The sequence below is a fragment of the Eublepharis macularius genome, chromosome 2 (genome assembly GCF_028583425.1).
Source record: "Eublepharis macularius isolate TG4126 chromosome 2, MPM_Emac_v1.0, whole genome shotgun sequence".
In the NCBI taxonomy this organism is placed as follows: Eukaryota; Metazoa; Chordata; class Lepidosauria; order Squamata; family Eublepharidae; genus Eublepharis; species Eublepharis macularius.
This window is the reverse complement of record NC_072791.1, coordinates 11,874,453-11,891,486: the sequence shown is the minus strand read 5'-3', so window position 1 is coordinate 11,891,486 and position 17,034 is coordinate 11,874,453. Positions and strand designations below refer to the sequence as shown.

At 40.7% G+C, this 17,034-nt stretch overlaps 1 pseudogene; it reads left to right on the top strand.

Annotated features, from left to right (window-relative positions):
- The first annotated feature begins 518 nt into the window (after positions 1-518).
- LOC129324296 (zinc finger protein 420-like) overlaps positions 519-17,034 on the top strand; it is a 36,932-nt pseudogene continuing 20,416 nt past the window's right edge.

Genomic DNA, 17,034 nt, shown 5'->3' with positions numbered 1-17,034 from the left:
CTTGTTCCATGGTTTTTCAGGAGTACTTCGACTGGAAAAGGGTTAATAAAAGCATGCAAGTTCAGTACTGTAATTTCTAAAATCTTGTTCTGCAGTGTCTTTAATGGTTCCTACTGCTTTTTGGGGTACTAGCATTTCAATGCCTGTTCCGGCCTGTTTTGTGTTGTTCTAGCAGCGTTTTGGCTTAGAAAGTGTTAATAAAAGCATGAACTTTCCATGTTCTCATTTCTAAAACATTGTTCTCCAGCACCTTTAACTCATCCCACTGTTTCTTGCAGTACCACTAGTTTTTGAAGGCCTGTTCCGACTCTTACCCTGTCCCTAGAAGTTTGTGTGGTTCTAACAATTGATTGCCCCTTTATATTGCTTCAATGTCAAAATGCACCTTCAGTCAGGGCGAAGGCAGAAGTGGATCCTTTTTGCTTTCTTAAGAGTCAACCTAGGGTTAAAGGGAAGGAGTCTCGGCTCCTAGAGAGGCCAAGAGAGAAAGTCAGCTGACTTGCCATAGTCACTTCCTGTGTTGAGTGGGGAAGGGAAAGGAGGCAGCGCTGGAAGACTTGTTGAATAGAGGTAAGGAATGGACTAATATTTCCTTTGCATAATTCCTCCCTGCTTTTGGCATTCGTAGCCAGAGGGCTCCATTGATCCCCAAGGCTTTCCTGCCTGCTCCCGGTAAGCTCTTCCCTGGGTGTGTGTGCGGTGGAGCTTTGCAATAAGGGATGCATCTCCTGCTGGGTTTTCTCTGCATTCTGCTTCTGTCTACGACCTCTGGCAAAATAGCCTCTCTTTTGGCATCTCTTTATTTTATTTGATGTATGTAATGTATAGCCCGCCCTTCTCCAGGAGTCTCAGGGCAGATTAAAGATCAATTGCTAGAAAATTTTACAAAAAAACCCATAGAAATTTGAAAAACAAACAGAAACCTGACACAGAGCTGAAACGATGCTGAAACTAAACCCAACTAAATTGACAAGATGTATTAACACTGCAGAGCAAGTATCCAATAGGAGCATTATTGCCGCAGCATATCTCACTGAATCATTTTATTTCACAGTCATATTGCCTGAGAAGAAAGCCCTCCTGAATAATTCAGGTTTGCATTCACGTTTTCATCATTTGTAGACATCCGGAGAAGACACACTCTGGCCTGGACATGTAAGCGATGAAAAAATCTTTAACCCCCCCCTCCCCACCTCTAATATATTATGACTGTACAGGGATATCCGGGAACAAGAAGCACTCCCGTTATAAAAAGGAGGGCAGCCATGCATTGGTGCAAAAATGTGGTCCAAAATACAGATCCTCATGGATCATAAGATTTTTTACATGGAGCCCCCCAAACTCACGTGGCTCTGGACTTCTTAAGTGATATGATGATGAGTTTTGGAGAACCCCATCTAACAATCTTCAGGAGGCTTGAGGATCTGTGTCTTGGATTCTTGTCATTGCTCTGTGACGTGTTTATTCTGTGTCAGCTAGGTGATGCCTTTGCAGACTACAGGGTCTTCTTAGCAATTTGGGCAATAGTGGGCAACTGTAGATTTGGCCCATTTTCAGCGTGGCGCCTTCAGAAGGTGCTCCTCAGAGAAGAGAAGCTGCTGCAGTGGGACATTGTTAGAAATGAAGTCCTGTAATTCCCCCCCCCCCGAAAGATGCTGCTGCTGAAAGATGCTCCTTCCATGTTCCCATGTGGCCTTCCTAATTCTTCTTAGTGTTCTGGAATACCAAACTTGGATTTTTGGAGGGTTTTCCTCTTCACCTCAGACAATCTGGTCCATTCTTAATGAGTCCACAAGCCCAGTGAATTCACGGGTCAGAGTTGGGTTTCTCAAATCAGCCACCAGAGTCTGCAAGATCTCTGCTCGGCTTTGCTTTCTTGTATGATATTTGTTTGTTTAGAGAATTCTTATGTTGCCCCTCCGGAGATCTGACTGAGGGGGCTTAAAAAAGTACATTATAATGAAAACATAACAGATTAACAGTTATTAATTAAAAATCCAGCATAATAAATTCAAAAATAGTCCAGTAGCACCTTTAAGACTAACCAACTTTATTGTAGCATAAGCTTTCGAGAATCACTGTTCTCTTCATCAGATGCATGGAGGGCCAGAAGAAATTGTCAGATATAGAGGAGGAGAGGGGAGGGAGGACTAGATGCAAACAGCTCCTTCTGATATGGAGAACAGGGTTTTTTTGTAAAGGAAATCAGTTACTTTTGATAATGAGATAACCATTCATAGTCCCTATTCAGTCCCAGCTTGACAGAGTCAAATTTACATATGAATTCCAATTCAGCAGCTTCCCGTTGTATTTTGTTTTTGAAAGGTTTCTGTTGAACTACAGTGACCTTTAAGTCTTTGATGGAATGTCCTGGTAGATTGAAGTGTTCTCCCATTGGTTTCTGGATGTTGTCATTTTTAATGTCAGATTTGTGTCCATTTATTCTTTTGCGTAGAGGTTGGTTGGTTTGTCAATTGGAATTCATATGTAAATTTGACTCAGGCTGGGACTGAAAAGGGACTATGAATGGTTATCTCATTATCAAAAGTAACTGATTTCCTTTACAGACCCAAACTGTTCTCCATATCGGAAGGAGCTGTTTGCATCTACTCCTCCCTGCCCTCTCCTCCTCTATATCTGACCAGTTTCTTCTTGCCCTCCATGCATCTGATGAAGAGAACTGTGATTCTCAGAAGCTTATGCTACAATAAAGTTGGTTAGTCTTAAAAGGTGCTACTAGACTCTTTTTGATTTTGCTACTACAGACTAACATGGCTAACTCTTCTGGATCTATGAGCATAATAGATCACAACAAATACGGCTTTCTAGACGAAAAGCAACCTATCAAGATATTATCAAGATAGTATTAACAGATCAACTCCTTACTTTAAAAGGTGCCCTTCAAAAACCTCATTTTTACTTGGCATATAAAGCTCTCCCAACTTGTTATGATTTTTACAGTGGAATTCTCAGCAGAGTTACTCCAGCCTAAGCCCACTGATGAGAGCTTACAAGATTCAAGTTAGGGTCCTCTTCTTCACCTCTTCCTCCTCCATGGAACTGGCAGCTTCCATGGACAAGACAAGCTGCTGTTGAAATCTTCTTTGGTTGTCTCATCTGCTCCTGGTTCACTCTTTCAAACTTCACAACCATTTTATAAATATGCACCTTGCTCCGTGTCCCATGTAATATGATCTGGCATGTGAATGCTGCAGGAATCATTATAGTTTAGAAATGCATAGATTAAGCAGAGAGGAACCTTTCTGCTTGCTCTGTGGAAGTTCCTCTTCACTAGCTCCATCCCACCTTTGCTTAAAGAACACTCTTCATTCCAGGGAATTCCATGAGCTTTCTTCCGTCATGGTTCACCTCTTTAGATGCAGGTTTCCTTGTTTGTGTGTGTGTGCATGCAACAGATCAGTCTTCTCTTTGAAGGAGGTCATTTATCCAACACTTGCCTTGAAAAAAGAACCTGGCAGAGGACAAAGGCGATCGTTCAGGTCAAGGCCATTTGGAGAGGAAAGGAGGATGAGGGGAGAGCTGCACTCAGTCAGTCCAGAAGCAAGGAAAGGCCCTGATGCCACTGAGGCTGGGAGCACAAGGGAACTGTTGGGAGGAACCATACAGAAGAGCCTGGGAGAGAATTTTCCCCTTTCAGATGCACAGCGCCAGAAATTCCGGCACTTCCGTTACCAGGAAGCTGAAGGGCCCCGAAAGGTCTGCAGTCGACTCCACCGCCTTTGCCTCCAGTGGCTGAAGCCAGAAAGGCACAGCAAGAAGGAGATCCTGGACTTAGTGATCCTGGACCAGTTCCTGGCCATCCTGCCCCCAGAGATGGAGAGCTGGGTCAGGGAATGTGGACCGGAGACCAGTTCCCAGGCGGTGGCCCTGGCAGAAGGGTTCCTCCTGAGCAATGCAGACAAGAATCAAGATCAGCAGGTAAGAGGAATTCATCAAGGTAGCATGTGGGGCATGGGATATGATCAAGGATATCCTCAAAATCCATACATCAAACTTTTTTAGAACCCCTTCTCCGCCCCTCCCCCCCCCCTAGCATTTTCCTGCTCTTTTCCTCAACAGTTTCTCCTTTCTGGGATCCCCATTTCTGTTTCAGGTGCAAGAAAACTTCGAGTGTTACCTCAGAGCAGCTTTCCTGGGTAAGCTATAAAGTCTTTCATACCCATTCGATGGCCTCTTTGAGTGTAGGGGGGGCTGCTTTTATTTTCCTGACCTCAGTCTAGTGTGGGAAAGTCACTCCCTTGAGCTTCTCAGTTTAGAAATATCCATTGGGGGAAGTAAAAACCTAGAATAGATTTAAAATCAATGCAAATTAATTGGAAGAACAGTGAGAGAGAAAAGCTACCTCAGAATGCAAAAAATGAGGATTAATGTAAATTAATGTGGAAAATTGGGAAGGTAGTATACAGGGTTGAGAAGAAGAATAAGAAGAAGAAAAAGTAAGCCTTGATGAGCTCTTATGTCATAAAAACAATTCTGGGGGACTTCAACACCCCTCCAGAGGCTGCCTTGTTCGGGAGCAGTTCAGGATTTCTGGCCTCCATGACAACCATGGGCCTGTCTCAGAGAATAACAGGCCCGACACCCTGCGCAGCACACACTGTTGATGTGGTGTTTTTTACTCTGGGCAGAAGGAAGGTATTATGAAAGTGGGGGGACTGAAGATGGTCGCATTGTCAATGCCAGGTCCCTACTGGCTGGGATTTAAGCTTATGGGACTACGCAGGGTTGGGAAATCATTTAAAGGGATCGGATAGATTTTTCAGATGGCACTTGAGGAATTTCCTGCCGATACGGTTGGAGCTTCTATCAATATCCTGGTTGACTCAGGAATTAGGAATTGTCCTGGGGATGTGACCCGTCTGCTCCTAGGTGCCCTCAGGCAGCCACTGGGATTGCTGAGGGGCTCCGAAGAGGAAAGAATGAGAAACACAGCAAATGTTCGCTTTAAAGCCTACTCTGTGACAGTGATGGCCGCAAAGAACTCTTCTAAGCCGTCCTTGACTCTGCCCAGTGGAGTCCGCTGGAGCTGATCTGGCTGGTCAGAGGCCTGTCTGGCTGGTCTGGCCTGCAGGAGGAACTTGAGGCTTCAATGGCCCTCTGTGACCGTTTTACTCAGCAGGTTGCAGAGAAAATCTCTTGTGTCAGCTCTGTGTTAGCAGTGACAGGGTCAGAGGGTGCCGGGTGGAGACCCATCTTGTTGGCTGGGATGCTTTTTAGTGTATTCAGGCTGAGGATGTGGACAGGATCCTTGGGGTTTGAGGCCTTCCACCAGCTTTTCAGCCTTGCCTTCCGGGCTAATGGAATCTGCCAGGGTGGGCCTGGTTGACTGGGTCTGAGCGGGAGTGAATTGCCTCTTTGAGGGAAGGGGTGGTTGCCCCAGCCTCAAAACAGACTGTGTTGCGCCCACATCTAAAGAAAACTACACAGGACCCCGAATATCTTAATCAACTGGTCCGAAACTTTCCATTCTTGATCATGGTGACTGAACAGGTCGTGGATGGAGAACTGCGAGCTTTCCCGGATGAGGCAAATTGTTCAGATCCTTTCCAGCCTGGTTTTAGGCTTTGTCATGGGACTGAAACAGTCTTGGTCCCCCTGGTGGATGAGCTGAACCGGGAGATGGACAGAAGAAGTGCCTCCCAGTGAAGTGGGCAGTGGTACTTCACCAATAGCAGTAGCAGTACTTTCCCAGTGGTACTTCTCCAAAAGCCTGCCTTTTCCTCTATGTACCTGTCTGTCACATTTGCAAAGAGATTCTTGGGTATGTTGGCTGCGATGCTTAGAGCTGCTTCTACCCTGCATTTCTGAGTTTTTCCTTATTCCTTCTGTGAATTCTGTACCATTGGAGAAACAAGCCTGTATTTGTCTATGATTACTCTACCAAGACTGGATTTTACAAATGTCTGGAATCAAAATATCATCCGAAATAAGGATGCAAAGGTAGTTGTGACCATGAACCCAGAGAGGGAGATTCTTTTTTTCCCCACACAAAGAAATGAAATGCTAAATGGCTGAAACGTTACAAATTGTCTTCCAATTATCTTTTGATCCTTCCAGACGAGGCCTTGAAACCAATAATAAATTCTTCGCCAGCTCTTAGCAACAGAAATAAAGCAACTTCCGTGTGGACAGAATGGGTAAGTGTGGAACTGCAATTCATGCTCCCGAGTGCTTCCCACCACCCTCTCCTCTCTTGCCCACCTTGAGGGTGGAACACAAAGTACATTGGAGGCCCTTGACCCACATAGTTCCCCACTGAGCCATTTGCCTGTTATACTCAAAATTCTTTGCCCATTTTGTCATACACTCTTTGACAGATTCTTCCTTCATATCAAGCTTCAACAACAGTTTATACATACTCATAATTATATGATCATCATTTGTACATACTTATTTTTCAAAATCTGTCTCCTCTTGCTGAAATCCCCAGTCTTTTTTATCCAATTTGAACCTTTCTCACAATTGCACATAAAAGAACCACTGACACTTACAAACTTTAGCTAATAATTCTTCCCTTCTCTTCAATTTACATGCACTTTTGTGTCATCTTCAGAGTGCTATAGATTGCTATTATACAAATACAGGATACTTTAGCGATAAGCACTATGCATTTTAATATCTTTGAATGGTACATGTGACTTATATTTTCCGGTTGCCTTACTCTGATGTCTGTAAATATTGGTTGCTATCTATGCCGTTCACTAGAAGGAAAATGGAAAGGTCTGATGGAAGTTTGAGGCTCGGAAGCAAACATCTAATTACAGCCATTTGGGCTTCTAAAGGGAAGATTTGTTCCATTATCTGAGAGGATGGAGGGGTTTCTTTTTTCCCCTTTTCAGGGTCCGGTGACCTTCGAGGAGGTGTCTGTTCATTTCACTGAGGAGGAGTGGGCTCTACTGGATGCGGAAAAAAGAAGCCTTCACAAGGAAGTCATGGAGGAGAATTTTCAAAATGTGGCCTCTCTGGGTAAGGGTCCCCTTTTCCTTCCTTCCCAGCTGCTGAAGGCTGAAGTCGCTCCTTCTAAGAAGGACTCTCGTAGGGCCCTTCAGATGGAGATTCTGAATAGATGAGTGGGGTGGCTCCACACACATGCAAAGGAGGGACTTCTGCACATCAAGTGAACTCCTCAAGTATTTGTGTGTAATACTAAAAAAGACATAGTTTCTCTTGATTTCATTAAGGCTTTCTTGTCAGCAGTTGTTGACAAATGTCTTTTGGATGCTGCTGCTGTTAAGTAGATTTGTGATTAGGTAATCGTACTGAAAGTCTGTTTGTAAATGATATATTGTCAAAGGCTTTCACAGCCAGAGAACGATAATTGTTGTGGATTTTCTGGGCTGTCTTTCTAAAGGACTTGGATGAAAGAACAGAGGGGATGCTCATTAAATTTACAAATAATACTAAATTAGGGACTGCCATGGGGTGCATATTGCCCCAGAACTTGCTGATGTATTCATGACTATATTAGAAAACAAATTTAATCTGTTTGCAAGCAATATGTGTAGAAGTAACATCATTTTATATAAGGAGTATTTAGATGATATTTTTATGATTTGGAAAGGTTCAGAACATCTGCTATCACAGTTCAGACAATCCATTAACACCATTCATGATACAATTGTTTGAAATTATATTTGGCAAGAAAAAAATAACTTTTTATATGTGGAGAAATAGCTATTGGCTTTTTAGATGTGGGAAATACGATCAAGGTGGATATATAGAGAGAACACACCAAGGCAGATTTCTTCCTTGCAGGGGACAGCTTCCATCCATCCCATCTAAAAGGAAATCTACCCTGTTCACAAATGTTTAGAATAGGAAGATACTGCAATCATTTCACAGACTTTGTTGCAAGTGCTGATGAGACAGTTTGTAGATCGGGGTTATTCTTCTAAAGTGGGTGATCAGGGTTTTGATAAAGCAAAAAATACTCCTAGATCATCACTATTGGCTCCTAGAATTAGACAGGGCAGTGCAGACATTAACTTTTGATGGTAGATACACACAGGTTAAAAACATCATTAATAAACATTGGCACCTTCTGTCAAATATTCAGAGATGCCGTTCTACCCGTCTTTTCACTTACAGGTGCTCTAAAAATTGGAAGGACATGTTGGTTAGAAGTAGATTGAAATCTTCCTTCAGAGATAAGATTGGAATTGACAGCAAAGCTAAACCAGTTGGGAATTTTCCTTGCGGACGCTGTTCACTTTGTTCTTGTCTTTGTAGTACCTTTCTCTATAATTGTCTTCCAAACGAAGCAGATATTTCAGGGCTTTTTTAAAAGCTAGAACGCGGTGGAACGGAGTTCCAGAACCTCTTGAAAATGGTCACATGGCTGGTGGCCCCGCCCCCTGATCTCCAGATAGAGGGGAGTTTAGATTGTCCTCCACGCCGCCGAGCAGCACAGAAGGCAATCTAAACTCCCCTCTATCTGGAGATCAGGGGGCAGGGCCACCAGCCATGTGACCATTTTCTCCGAGGGCAACCCACTGAGTTCCACTACTTGTTTTCCCAGAAAAAAAGCCCCGAGATATTCTATAAAATCATTTGTTTAATTCCAGTGAGTTATGTACGTAATCCAATGCCCTTGTGATCAAATGTAGGTAGGCTTTACCACCAGAGCTGTAAAGAAAGTTTGTGAACACAGATGCTACATTAGATTACAAAAGAAAAACACCCTTTGGTCCACACTTCAAGACCTTGGGACATACAGATAAACAGCTGTATTTCTGGCTGCTGGAAAAGATTCAAGCTCCTAGCTTACATCTTTTGCAATGTCTGAGAGTGACCGAGACCTATTAGATTTAACACTCTATATCCATATGGCCTGAAGGAGGAAGTGGATTGGTTATGCGTTTGATATTAGGTTGCCTTTTTAGTATGTAGTTATTTTTTTACTAATATATATTCCCCCCCCCCCAATCTGATTGCATCACGCACTTGCCTGATATATAAGGAGTGTGACACTTTACCCTCTGGACTTACACTACTACATTACTGCAGACTGCATTTAAAATTTGAATTTTTTTACCATAATAGGAAGGTAATTTTTATTAATTTGGTAGTATTATTATATTTTATTTAATACATGTAGTTTGGGGTTCTTTTTTTTTTTACATACTCCTTACATAACAAATTTTGTTATTAGGACATTTCTTGTATATTTTTTCTTGTACACAATTGAATTACCACTTAAGATATGTGCACCTAACGAGGCAGAAGTTGAGTTCAATCAAGGCTTTAAAATTACTTTTCTGCCTTGAGTTTTGCCTTTAATTAGATGTAAGTAATTTTGAATAAATTTTTATATGAAAAACATGTCATCATTTTATGTCATAATTAAACAATTATAATTATTCTGTCAAAATGAAACTTTTTTTTCATTTTTCCTCATTTTTTGCATCATAATTCCAATTTTATACTACATTGACTAAACATAGCGTTATCTGGAGTTAAGAACAATACTTGGCCCCTGAAGAACGACATATGGCCAAAACACATTTGGTCAAGGGCGCATAAGGTCTTTGTTTGAGATTACTACTGAGGCTATATTTGGCCCTGTGTTAGCTTTTTAAAAAACATTTTGTAATAAATATGTGTGTGTGTGTGTGTGCACGTATGTAATATATGTTCTATATTTCGCAATTTAAATACTGGGCCCTTTCATCTAACCTTCAAGCTTCTTCGAGCTCCTTTCTTATTTTTCCAGAGGAATTCTGATAGCCACTGTAGGAGTCAGGAAAGAATCTTCCTCCAGGCCAGATTGGCCACAGACCCTAGAGGGATTTTTCTTTTCCTCTGGATATAAAGCAGGGGTCACTAAGAGAGTAGAGGGAGATTAACTGTGAATTTCCCGCAAGCTTTGTTCCTTTATTTGTTGTTTGCCATCAGCCATTGTGGGCCCAAATGATTACATGCAGGATTGTGCATTATGGGCTGCTGAGGGTGCGTTGTGAAATTGCAACTGCTCTTTTTATGCTATCAGTTTTAATTATTTTGTTTATTTAAATGGATGTGATCTATTCTGAGCATGATTGCAGGAAGAGCGGAGTACAAATTGAATAAACAAATAAATAAGGTTGGACTAGATGAGGCTTTCAATCCTTTCTGCTTCTATTTTTCTGGGTTTACCTTACATGAAAACTCAATGATCAAAACTTAATAAATGGCAGGATATGTCTCCTGTTGAAGGGATTTCCTTTCTGTTGTTATCAAGAGTTGTTAATGGCTTCTCCCCCTTAGTTCTGCTTTTGTTTGAAGTTCTAATGAGTCTCCTCTTTATTCCAGAAGCTGACGGTACCCTGAGAAAGCCTGAGGAAGAACCAGAATGTCCCTTGGATAGGAAAAAGCAGAGAAGAACAAAATGGAAGAGGGGGGAGGAATCATCCCATCAACAAAACCATACTGGAGAGAAACCACATAAATGTGAGGAGTGTGGAAAGAGTTTTGCTCAGAATGCACATCTTACTGTTCATCAACGAATCCACACAGGAGAGAGGCCATATAAATGTGCTGAGTGTGGAAAGAGCTTTGTTCGGAATGCACATCTTACTGTCCATCACCGAATCCACATAGGGGAGAAACTATATAAATGTGCTGAGTGTGGGAAGAGCTTTGCTCGGAATGCACATCTTACTGTCCATCAACGAATCCACACAGGGGAGAAGCCGTATAAATGTGTGGAGTGTGGGAAGAGCTTTGCTGACAGTTCCCATCTTACTGTCCATCGACGAATTCACACAGGGGAGAAGCCGTATAAATGTATGGAGTGTGGGAAGAGTTTCGCTGAAAATTCACAGCTTACTGTCCATCGACGAATCCACACAGGAGAGAGAGTATATAAATGTGTGGAGTGTGGGAAGAGCTTTTCACGGAATTCAAATCTTACTGTTCATCGACGAATCCACACAGGGGAGAAGCCATATAAATGTGTGGAGTGTGGGAAGAGTTTTGCTGATAGGTCACATCTTACTGTCCATCGACGATTCCACACAGGAGAGAGACCATATAAATGTGTGGAGTGTGGTAAGACCTTTGCTCAGAATCTAGACCTTACTGTCCATCACCGAATCCACACAGGGGAGAAACCATATAAATGTACTGAGTGTGGAAAGAGTTTTGCTCGGAATGCACTTCTTACTATCCATCAACGAATTCACACAGGGGAGAAGCCATATAAATGTATGGAGTGTGGGAAGAGCTTTGCTCACAGTACACATTTTACTGTCCATCGACGTATTCACACAGGGGAGAGACCATATAAATGTATGGAGTGTGGGAAGAGCTTTGCTGAGAGTTCACAGCTTATTGTCCATGTACGAATCCACACAGGGGAGAAACCATATAAATGTGTGGAGTGTGGGAAGAGCTTTGTTCGGTGTCAACAGCTTAATGTCCATCGACAAATTCACACAGGGGAGAAACCATATAAGTGTAGGGAGTGTGGGAAGAGGTTTTCACGGAATACAACTCTTACTGTCCATCGACGAATTCACACAGGGGGGAAGCCATAAAAATGTGTGGAGTGTGGGAAGAGCTTTGCTGACTGTTCACGTCTTACTGTTCATCAATGAATACACATAAGGGAGTGACCTTATAAATGTGTGGAGTGTGGTAAGACTTTTGCTCAGAATCTAGTGCTTACTGTCCACCAAATCCGCCAAGGGGAGAAACCATATAAATATTTCAAGTGTGGGAAGAGCTTTGTTAAAATTGAATTAGATTGTCTGAGACATTGGTATTGAGTGCCATAAATATGTTGATGGCACCCACTTATGCGTGTGGTTCTCAAAAGTTTATGCCTCAGTAAAGTTGGTTAGTCTTTTTTTTTAATTCTTTATTTTTGACAATTTTCATAGTTTTAAATACATCGAACACAATGAAACTAAACAAGCAAACACACTAACAAGTAACCTCAAAGGTAAGTATAACAGTCCACAATACGCATATGCTGAAGAACCATATGTGCGTAATAGTACCGGTATCAATGTATATCGATATACACCATCATAAAAAGAAAAATAAGAAATTTAAAAACTAAAAGGATCAATTGGGTAAGGGGTACAAGGTGATATTTCACGAGCGGTCATATAATCAACTACTGGTAACCAATTCTCCCAAAAGTCTTGCTGCAGGTTAACAGAATCCATTAACTTCAATTGATAGAAATTTTTTTCCATAAAGAAGGCATCCCAGATCTTATTGTGCCAAGTTGTTAAAGAAGGTGGTTGTGGGCTTTTCCAGGATGATGCTATAGATAGTTTTGCTGTGGATAACAGCGTTGCTACTAGGTCTCTAGTGTCTATTGGCAAGTCAAAGTCGGACCACAGGTTTAATAAAATCAATTCCGGCTTAGGTGGGAGTAAGTGGCCTGTGATTTGTTTAATGCAGACAATTACGTCAAACCAGAATTTTTGGATTACTTTGCATGACCACCAGCAATGATAAAATGAGCCTATTTCCCCACAGAGCTTCCAACACCTAGGGGAGATAGATCTGATGCTATAGCTAAGTTTTTGTGGGGTGATGTACCATCTGGTCAGGAGCTTAATGGACTGAGTCCTAATGTTAATTGATCTGGTTTTAATAGTTGAGGAGTTCCAAATTTTAGTCCATTGGGTGTCAGAAAATTTTATGCCACAGTCTTTCCCCCACACTAATTGGTATGGAAAGGGCTTTGTTTTGGAAGTTGAAAGTAGCATTTTATATATTTTTGAAAGACAGCCTTTGCTGCTTTGTTTTTCTTTCAAGAGAAAGTTTTCAAAATCTGTTGTTTTTCGATTTAAAGTCCCTTTTAAAGAAAATTGAGTAAACAGATGACTTATTTGAAAATACTGGAACCATGGGATTTTGTCACATAATTTGGTTTCAGTTTTTTGTTTTGAGAAAAGAATCCCATGTTTTGAAATGTCAATCAGTCTAATCAGCCCTCCCTTTTTCTAGCCGGTAAATGATTCATGATGAATTGTTGGTGTAAACCAGGTTTGGCCTATGAAGCAAGAGAGAGGGGATATGGGAGGTGCTAGTTTAAGTCTATGCCTGTCCCATGTATCCAAAGCAGCATAAAAGAAGATGTTATTTTTTGATGTTGGAGGGACGTTCCGATGATTTATTCCAAACAACTTCCTGTAAAGTTTTAGGAAAGGTATAATAGCTTTCTATTATTTTCCAGTCTGCATTGTAATTTTGGTTAAACATAAGGGATAAATATGTAAGGTGTGTTGAATCATAGTATGATTTGACATCAGGTACACCCAGTCCCTCTAAGGTTGTATGGCTGCGCATAACAAAATGGCCAATCCTGGGTCTTTTTCCTTCCCAAATGAACTGATTCAGTAACTTTTGCCAGGCTTCCAAAGTTTTATGCTTAATTGGTATGGGCAAAGCTCTAAAATAAATCAAAATCTTGGGGAGAATTATAGATTTCATAAGATTGATTTTCTCTAGCCAAGTTAGGTTTACCTTTTTCCAACTGGTCAGAATAGAAGAGATGTTAGAATATAACTCTTCATAGTTGAATTTCCATATATCCTTTAAGTGGAACTTTTATCCCTAAATAACTCCAATATTTTTCAACCCATTTAAATGTATGAGTATTTTTGATATGCAGTATGTCTTCCCAATGTAGATTTAGAGGGTAGAGTTCTGATTTGGAGTGGTTAACAGATAGGCTGGAAACATAGCTAAATTCTTCTAGGGTTGCTTCGATAGCTGGAAGAGATTCCTTAGGATTAGTTATATACAGTACTAGGTCATCGGCAAAAAGGCTGATTTTATATTCTTGATTATGTAATGTAATTCCCCTTATTTCGGGGTTTGCCCTCAGAGCCAAAGCCAAGGGTTCCATGGCAATGACGAACAAAAGCGGGGAGAGGGGACAACCTTGCCGGGTTCCTCTAGATATATAAATATTGGGTGAATGTGCATTGTTAGCTCTAACTGTGGCCAATGGGGAGTGATAGAGGGTGTTGATGGTATTAAGAAAGCAGGTTTCAAATCCCATCTCATTGAGCAGGGTCTGAAGGTACACTACTTCTACCTTGTCAAACGCTTTTTCAATATCAAGCGATAAAAGCACTGCAGGAATTTTGTTTTGTGTAGAGAAGTTAATTAAGTCCAAAGTTTTGCGTATGTTATTGAATAAGGATCTAGTTGGCATAAAACCGGTTTGGTCAGAGTGAATGTATCTGGTGATAAAACTGGCTAGTCCATCGGCAAGTATAGCTGTAAAAAAAATTTGGTCTTGATTCAGTAAAGAAATGGGGCGATATGATTTTGTATCAGAAGAGTCTTTATTCTTTTTTGGTATAACTGTGATTTCAGCTTCTTTCCAGGAAGGGGGCATAGTACCTGATGTCAAAACCAAATTACAGGCCTCTGTTAGGGGGGCTGAAATTAAATCTAGGTATTTTTTATAGAATTCAGCCAGAAAGCCATCTTTCCCTGGGGTTTTATTGTTCTTTAAAGATTTAATGACTGTTTTTACCTGTTGTAGTGTCATTGGTTGCTCCATAATTAGCTTATGCTCATCAGAAATCTTCAGTGAGTTATTTTTTCTGTTTAGGTAACGCAGGATATTTTCAGGGCTAGGGTTGTCGGAGGTGTAAAGAGCCTGATAAAAGTCAGCAAAGATTTTAGTAATCATTTCCGAATTGGTGTAGGATCTACCAGTTGGGTCTCTAATGGAATTTATATTGAGAGAGAGAATTTTTTCTTTCACTTTCTGGGCCAATAATTTTACAGATCTAGGAGACCTTACCCAATACTTCTGTTTGGTAAATAAAAATTGCTTTTGGATTTGAGCAATCTCTTAAGTTTTCCAGGGCCTTTCTCTCATCTAATAGCTGTTTATAAATTTTTTGCTGCAAGTTTTTTTTATGCTCCTCTTCTAAATTTCTGATCTTAACTAGTATAGCATTTTTAACTTTTGCCTTTTGCTTTTTATGATAGGAGGCCAAGGAAATAATTTTTCCTCAGAGTACAGCTTTCATGGCATCCCACACAAAAATTTGGGAGACTCCACAATTCAAATTAAGATCAAAATATTGTTTGATATCTAAAGCTATTTGTGAAGATATCTGTTTGTTAAATAAAAGTGAAGTGTTAAACTTCCAATTTGGCTGTGTTTGCTTATTATCACTTAAATATAAGATGCATTCTGTCCATGCATGGTCTGTCCAGATCTTATCTCCAATGCAGGACGAGATGGTTTGCTCTGCTAAATTAGGGGACAAAAATATATAATCAATCCTTGTGTATGTGTTGTGTAAGGAAGAAAAATAAGTATAATCTTTTTGTAGGGGATTTTGAAAACGCCAGATATCAGCAAAGCCAAATTTAGTCATAACTTTGTTAAGTTCTGAATTTCCTTTTTTCCCTTTGCAGTGATTGCTTCCTTTTTAAAATCTGTCTAGGTCATAATTCATAATATAATTAAAGTCTCCAGTCAACATTATTTCCCCTTCTGCGAAGGAAGTTAGTTTAGTTATTGTGTTTTCAATAAATTGTATCTGATTTTGATTGGGTGCATAAACGACTGCATTTGTAACTGGCTTCTGGTCTAAAAGGCCCTTTAAGAATAGGTATCTACCCATAGAATCACACAGGGATTTTTCTAAACTAAAGCAAACATTTCTAGAGAATAAAATTGCCACCCCTCTAGACTTGGATGAGCCTGGGGATTGGAATTGTTGGGGAAACCAGTTAGAGCGTAAGACAGGTAAAGTTGATTTTTTCAGATGTGTCTCCTGGAGGCAAAGGATTGAAGGCTTCAATTTAGTTAAAGCTGCTGTCACCCTTTTAGCCTTGATTTTGCTATTCAAACCACGACAGTTTACAGAGATGACCTTATAATTTTGATTTTGTGTCATAATACACCAATAGACAACAAGATATATACCCCAGTTTTCCTTGTATCATCAAGTAGTTCTCCACTATGTTTAAATAAAGCAGATGTAAGTATATATGAAGTAACTTAATTTCAAGATTTCTGTCTTGTGGACTTGTCAGTAGTACCACTAACAAATCAGAAAAAAAACATTTCCCTTATCCCCCTCTCCCAAGTAAGAACTTTCAACAGTCCCCTTTCCCCATCATAACTATTTACAAGCCAACAATAAAACAATTTCCCCAACTCCCAATTTTACCCACCCTTACCCAAAGTAAAACAAAAAAATCAGCTAATCTTGCAAAGAACACTCTTACTCCATTAATTCCTCCTCCCTTTCCCCTTCTGTTTACGTGGTTGGTATCGTGCAACCACTGGAAAAGAAAAATAACAAGAATAAACCAGAACATCAAATTTTAAAAAACCACCCTGGCGTCAGTTGAACGCTAAAGGACAATTTCAAAGGGAACATGGCCCTTACTCCTGGGGGGGGTTAGAAGAAAAAACAAACAAAATAAAGTAGAATAGAGAGAAGTCTCCTGAGGACTTCAAACCCTTTTTGTTCCCGGCCCACAATCAGCAGATGGAGGTATTCGGGTTAATATTGTACCCTTATAAACACAGCATCCAAGATAAAGGATATCAGCATTTGGAAAGTGATTGAGGTAAGACTCGTTTCCATTTATCTAGCATTCTAGGAATGTTTGAGTCTTTTGTTGGTGGCTTGGTAGGGGCCTCAGATGGTGTACTCAAGCCCAGGCTTTCCAGAAGAGCGTGGCCTTCAACAAGATTTTCAGCGTAGTGTAAAGTCCCATTATGCAGCACAGAAAGTTGTGCCATGGAGCCAGTCCATCTATATTTTACATTGGCTTTTGAGAGAATGTTGGTGATTGGTTTTAAATCACTTCGCATTTGTAGTATTCCGGCTAGTAAATCTTGGTAGATATGTATTTCTTTATCCTTGTAGAGCAAATGGCCCCTTTTACGAGCTTCTAAAAGAATCTTCTCTTTTGTTCTATAGTTGCGAAAAGACACTAAGATATCTCTTGGAGAACGAGCTTTATTTGGGGCCTAGGCTGTAGGCTAGATCAATACTAGGTGCGATCGATCCCCTCTTCAAGCTG